This window comes from Microtus ochrogaster, chromosome X (genome assembly GCF_000317375.1).
Source record: "Microtus ochrogaster isolate Prairie Vole_2 chromosome X, MicOch1.0, whole genome shotgun sequence".
Lineage (NCBI taxonomy): Eukaryota > Metazoa > Chordata > Mammalia > Rodentia > Cricetidae > Microtus > Microtus ochrogaster.
Window position 1 is genome coordinate 6,040,969 of NC_022026.1, and position 7,005 is coordinate 6,047,973.

Consider the following 7,005-nt stretch of genomic DNA (forward strand, 5'->3'; position numbering starts at 1 on the left):
CACACACAGACAACACACACACCCGGCCGCGGCCTCCCCGGTTTCGCCTTCCCGCCGCCCCCCCTACGGATGGCACCCCTACCCCACCTCCAGTTTAGGGGCTCTCTTCCCCCAGGCTGCTTAAGAGGAAGCCCCCGGAGGAGAGGAAGCCACCTCGAACGCTACGCGGAGGCGCGGAGCCTCCATCTTGCGCCGCTGCGCGTTCTCCATTTTGGGCCACCCATTGGGGAGGGGGGTGCTCGGCGGAGGCCCCGAGGGAGAGTTGGGGCGAGGGAGGCAGGAGAAAAGCTTCAGAGAGGGTAGTGGAAAAGAAGCGTCCTGCGCTAAAAAGCGGCTCTGGGAGGAGGTAGGCAGGAAGGGGGTGGGGGAAGCTGGGGGGGGAGCTGGAAGTTCCTTGCAAGTGTTGGGGTAGCGACTTGGGGGCGGAGAAGAGAGGCAGGGGGAGACGCGGGGGCGAGGCGAGGACTCGCTCCCCGCCTGGACACAGCCGCTCACTCCATGGCTGCCCCGCGCCAAGCCGAGGGAGAGGGCCGCGAAACGGCGATGGGACGCCCGGCCTGTCGTCTCCCTCCCCCGGCGGCACGCTCTCTTCGCCCGGTCGCAAGCACACACACCTCACGCTGGGCCGCGCGCCCTCCGGGTGCCCCTCCAAACTTCTAGAAGCTTCGCCTCCGCCATTTTATAACTTACCTCCCCCCTCAGCGTCTACAGAGGCAGCCAGGAGACTGTTGGCCTCCCCCACTCCTTCCTTCTGTCTCAGGCCGGGGGCTCCTTCACCCCTGGGCTGGTACAAGAATTTTTTTTTCCCCTTCCTCTTCTTTACACCCTTGAATTCTACTCGGGGACGGAAGCTCCCGCGGTTCTAGACCGGTGGGGGGGTTTTGAAAGTGGCGGTCGGATCCGGCGGGGTTTTTTTTTTTTTTTTTTTTTTTTTTTTTTTTTTTTTTTTTTTTTTTTTTTTTTTTGGTGGCGCTTCGGGATTGTTTGGGGTGTTCGCTCTTAGGCGACTTGGAGGCGAATGGTACGCGCAGGCGCCATCTGTCGGCCACGAACCCGCGCCCAGCTCCTCTTGGGAGGGAGCGGCATCTAGCGGCAGCGGGGCGCCATGGCAGCGCGCGGCCCCCGCCCCTCCCACCCAGCATCCTCCTCCCTGGCGGCGACCAATCACGAGCGAGCGCCTCCCGGCTGGCTCCGGCGTCTCTGACGCCTCCTGTGAACTGAGCGCCCGCAGGGGCGCGCCGCCGAGTGGGGTAAACAAGGCGGCGTGCCCGCGCCTCACTTACTCATTCGTTGGGACGCGCTTTCCTCCCGGCGCGGACTGGACGGGGCCGTGGCGGCAATGTCGGCCGGCGCCAGGGAGGAGGTCGCCCGGAGGCCAGGAGCGGTCGGTGTCCGCCTGAGCCGGGCCGTGGGAACCCCGACGCTTGGCGACCCGATCGCCCCACTCCTCAGCCCCTCCTCGGCCCCAGAGGGGCAGGCCAGCAGCCTTCGAGGCTCTCCTCTCCAACACACCCACCCCAGAGAGCTCCCCCTTCCCCCGCCTCCCTATGCCCACTTCACTTCCCACCCAAAGAACCCAATGCGCCCAACTCTGCCACCTGATCCCAGCGGGATTCAGTGGCTCACATTTTTATTTTGCTTTGCTTTATTTTTTTTTTTTTTTTGGCTTCGTGTATGAAAGGGTGCTCATTCTCTTTACCAGGGAGATTGGGAGATAGTCATACACACACACATTTCCTGCAGGTTCCAAGAAAACGTGTCTCTATCCTCGAATTCTAGGAGACTTAGGGAACTAGGCTACTAAGCCAGTCCGGCTGCTCAACCAGTTTATTGGCAACTTTGGGGGTGGAAGAGGAGACAGGATCAAAGTGGCATGAAATCCACAGGCACGGGACAGGCTTAGCAGCCGCCCTGTGAAGACTACCAGACTCTGGCCTTCTGTGGAGGTGGCCTTGCCACATTGTTAACAAATAAGTTCCTTATCTACTCTTATCCCTCCTACAAATATTTTGAAGGGCACAAAAGCCTTTTGCCCTCTTTCCAACTCGCTTGACCCTTAATCACCCTTGGATGTTTATTCTGAGAACTTTCTTTTTGTCCCTTCGTTTCCAGTCCACCCTACTGGACTTTTGAATGCCTAGAACTCTGACAGGGTGAGGAACACTCAGGAATGGCCGCCTGCCCCTGCCAGGCTCCTCTTCTCCTTGGACAGGAAAAGAACTATTAATTACAGTGTTTCCATTGCCATCGCAGAAGTCCCTAGCCACCTAAAATAGCATCAGATTAAAAATCGTGTCTGTTTCATTTTTGCTGTTTTATTTTTTATATGTTGATTAAAATATCTTCCTCAGTATTCAGTCTCAAACATTTAGTAATAAGAAAAATAAGAACTATTACAAGCTGAGTAAATAGTGGCCACCCCACCCTATCACAAATCTTAGGGCTTTCCTAATGCGATGCAATGACCCCTTGCATTCCTAACAGATTTTTTCCACATCTGGGTTTTAGTTCTTCTAGCCACCGAGCCTATTGTTCATTTTCCTGTAACTATGGTCTCCTTAATCAAATGAACAATAAAAGTTAAACAGAAGCATCTAAATACCAATCAACAACAAAAAAAAAAAACAAAGCCTTAAACATTTTTACTTACCAGTAAAGCATCAGGGAGTGGAATGTCATTCAGAATAAATTTCCATTTCTTTTCTAGACCTTTTTCGGTAGAACATGATGCAGTTTTTCATAGATTCAAGTCTCTGAATGATGCAGCTAGATTAATAGGGAGTAGTGAAAATTTTACAGCTGCAACAGAATTCTACCTGAACTAATAGAAAAATTGGACGGTGTGCCAAATAATTTTACACTAATTAGTAGTTAACTTGTGTCAGTTGTAAGGAAATGGTTTCCTGTTCTATTTTTTAGTGTTTTAGTATGAACTGAAAACGATGTTCTCCTCAAAGCAGCACATAGCACGTGGTACGCTTTCTCCTAAGTTTTAGAAATTAAGGTGCTAATTTGGCTGTGTACCAGTTGCGCTATTATGAACACTTCTGTTGTTTAAATAAAATTAAAAAGTCCTCTTGCAAATTTGCTTTCATTTTCTGGAAAATACTGCTGAAAATTAGTAACTATAATATCAATTAACTGTAGCAAATTTATACTAATATCTAGCAGCACATGTTAATGATGTAAAACTGTCTTTGTTATTGTGGGGTTTTTGGGGGGGGTGGTTTGGTTTGGTTTTTGTTTTTCAAGACAGGTTTCTTTGTGTAGCCCTGGTTATCCTGGCACTCACTTTGTATTTGTAGACCAGGCTGGCCTCGAATTCACAGAGATCCACCTACCTCTACCTCCCAAGTGCTGAGATTAAAGATGTGCGCCACCACTGCCTGGCTGTCTGAGCTTTCCAAGTGCTGGGATTTAGGTATATGCCACCACACACAGCAGTTTGTCACTTTCTTATGGTCCTAGCATATGACCAGCAAACTTTCTCCTGATCATTTATCCTAGAAAAATGAAAACTTTGTTTCCATGAAAACATATGCAGATGTTCATAGCAGCTTTATCCGTGATAAACAAAAGAAGCAACCGAGATAGCCATCGAATGGTGAAATGGTTAACCAAAGTGTGCATACACATATGGAATATTACTCAGGAGTCGAAATGATTGATTCACACGGAAATTTAAATGATTCTCATGGGCATTATGTTTAGTATAAATGTGCAAATCCATTTTCATAAAGCTATAGGCTACCAGGTGGGAAAAGCTGACTCAGCAGGTAAAGGTGCTTGCTGCCAAGCCTACTGAGGTGAGTTCAATCCTCAATGCCCACATTGTAAAAGGAGAGAACCGCCTAGTACAAGATGTCTTCGGCCCCACTACACCTGGGCTGTCTACACACAAACAATGCAAAAAATTAAGTCAAGTACTTTACCATTGTAAAATGTTCTTAAACTGACAAAATTACAGTTCACAATAGGTTCATTGCTGGCACAGATTAGATTTGGGGAATGGGGATACCTATTAAAGGGTTTGTGGCAATTGAACAACTATATAACTTGATTGTGGGGCTGGAGAGATGGCTCAGAGGTTAAGAGCATTGCCTGCTCTTCCAAAGGTCCTGAGTTCAATTCCCAGCAACCACATGGTGGCTCACAACCATCTGTAATGAGATCTGGTGCCTTCTTCGGGCATGCAGGCAGGCATGGAAGGAATGTTGTATACATAATAAATAGATAGATAGATAGATAGATAGATAGATAGATAGATAGATAGATAGATAGATAGATATTTAAAAAAACTTGATTGTGCTGATCACTCTAATATAAATACATTTTTAAAAAAAGCTGGGTGGTGGTGGCGCACGCCTTTAATCCCAGCACTAGGGAGGCAGAAACAGGTGGATCTCTGTGAGTTCAAGGCCAGCCTGGTCTACAAGAGCTAGTTCCAGGGCAGGCCCCAAAGCTACAGAGAAACCCTGTATGGAAAAAAAAAGAAATATGTAATAAAATTTCATGTTGCTGCACACAATTTCATGGAAATATTGGTGAAATTCAAATATATACATGTGCTGGCAATATTGTATCAAAGTTAATTTCCTGCTTTTGACAGGGCACTGTTGTTATGGTTACTATTATCATTAAACAAGGCTGTGTGAAGGGTACTTGAAATGTTTTTGTATTATATTTGCAGGGGTTTGTGAGCACTATTTCAAAATTTTTAAATATAATAAAAATATTCAGCCAGACACAATGGTGTATGTGTCTGCCCAGAAGCATGACATAGAGGATTCCTTGAGCACAGGAGTACAAGTCCAGACTAAGCAACACACAAAGACTTTGTCTCAAAAAGAATTCATAGTGATAACAAAAGCGAAAAAAGTCTCTTGTTAGTGGAAAGATAAGTATCCTTATCAAAGAAATGCATCAAATTTCTAGGTTACAGTCATTTTCATGACCTTAGATATGACTAATTTCCAAGATCCCTATCATTCCTTGTTGACTAAGATCCTGATGTTGCAATACTTAGAGCAGACCTCTGACCTATGGCATCAACAGGAAATAGCCATACCTATAAGCCTGGTCAAAACCTGGCGGTGATGGCACACGCCTTAATCCCAGCTCTCAGGAGGCAGAGACAGGTGGATCTCTCAGTTCCAGACCAACCCGGTCTGCAGAGTGAGTTCCAGGACTACACAGAGAAACACTAAACAAAAAGCCTGATCTAAAGCAAATTACATGTTTTAAAGACTCACTGTGTAAATCCACAGACTGGCCCTCAAATCTACAGCTGTCTGCCTGCCTCCACTGCCCGAGGACTGGAATTAAAAGCATGCACCGCCTCATCCGGCTCAATTACACAATCTCTTATTGGCCCTCATTGCTTACAGTCCTGCTTCTACAACAACTAGGTGATCTAGAATCCCCTGAGGGGACAGGTGTAGTTGCAAATACCAGTAATACAAGTACTGGAAAAGTGGAGGCAGGAAGATCAGGAGCTCAAGGCCCGAACTCAAACCCTATCTCAAACACTAAAGACCCTATCTCAAACACTAAAATTTAAAAAAAGAAAAAAAAATCTAGGGATCTTCCTTAAATGCCAATTTTGTTTTAAGCAGTGTGGGATTCCTGTGAGACGTGCAATTCTACAGCTCCAGCAAACTTCCAGGACACACCTATGCTGGTAGTTCAGGCTTTGAGAGAAGGGAAAATCTGAAGAACAAAGTATGAAATCTTTCCTGTAGCTTTTGGTACCTTCCACACTCATCTAAATTTCATCACTCCTCACAGTGAACTCAGATGGAGTAATATCTCTATTGTTCATAGGTCTATTTCCTTTACTTAAAGAAAATAAGCCGTTGTTTTGAAACGCTACTGAGGACGTTAGGAAAGAGGAAGCTTGACACACTGCTTGGTGGCAATGAAATCTGGTGCAGCAACTACGGAAAGCCACATGGACATTCTTGATAAAACTAAAAGTAAAACTGCCATATGCTCCCGCCATAGTACTTCTGGGCATAGCATAAATCATCCCCAGTTCCATCCATTTTCCAAAGGAGTAAGTCATCACTCTAAAGATACGCTTGCATACCCATGTTTATTGCTGCACACTGTTCACTTTAATTAAGAAATGGAAGCAGCCTAGATGTCCATCAACAGACAAATGGATAAAAACATGTGATACATGCCCATGATGGAGTTTTACTTAACCATATACATAATTATGAAATCATGTAATTTGTGGGAAAATAAGTGGAACTTGAAATCATTATGTTAAGCAAAATAAGCCAGATTCAGAAATCAAACTATCATGTGTTTTCTCTCATTCAGAGAATCTAGATTCAAGAATGTATGTGTATGTATGTGCATCTGGCAGTAATAGTGCATGCCTTTGATCCCAGCACTTGGGAGTCAGAGGCAGGAAGATCTCAGTGAGTTCAAGGCCAGCCTTGCCTACAAAGTGAGTTCCAGGACCACCAAGGCTACAGAGTGAGACTTTGTTTAAAAAAATGTTTTGCAGTGGTGACAATTTGTATAACTATGTTGACTGATGTGGTAATCACATGTCACTATTGAATACTTGTAAAGTAGCTAGAGCAGCTAGGAAATGGAGTTTTATTTTAATTAGTTTTAATTAAGGCTTAAATGTAAATAGTCACATGTGGCTAGTGGCTACTGCATTGGACAATGTCTATCTAGAGATTTCTGATTCCAGTTGGATTTTTCATTCAAAAGTAGTCACTGAGTGCCCCATGTAGCCCAGATACACAGTACATTAGGAGTTGTTAATAGGAAAAATACCTGAAGAAGGTGCTTGACCTCAAGTAGCTTGGAATCTGTTAAGAAAAGGGAATGAGGCCGGGCGATGGTGGAGCACACCTTTAATCCCAGCACTCGGGAGGCAGAGGCAGGCAGATCTATGTGAGTTCGAGACCAGCCTGGTCTACAGAGCTAGTTCCAGGACAGGCTCCAAAGCCACAGAGAAACCCTGTCTCGAAAAAGAAGAAG

The 7,005-nt window shown here is 45.8% G+C and overlaps 1 protein-coding gene across 4 annotated transcripts in view; it reads right to left on the reverse strand.

Moving 5' to 3' along the window:
* Stag2 (stromal antigen 2) overlaps positions 1-962 on the reverse strand; it is a 129,235-nt gene extending 128,273 nt beyond the window's left edge. For 3 of the 4 annotated variants that reach the window (XM_013350461.2, XM_013350459.2, XM_026784745.1), the window contains exon 1: positions 88-493. The gene's annotated coding sequence lies outside the window, so the exon portion shown is untranslated. Of the gene's footprint in view, positions 1-87; positions 494-690 lie in introns of those variants that run through there. The other variant, XM_013350460.2, reaches the window with a different exon arrangement.
* Between the last annotated feature and the right edge of the window lie 6,043 nt (positions 963-7,005).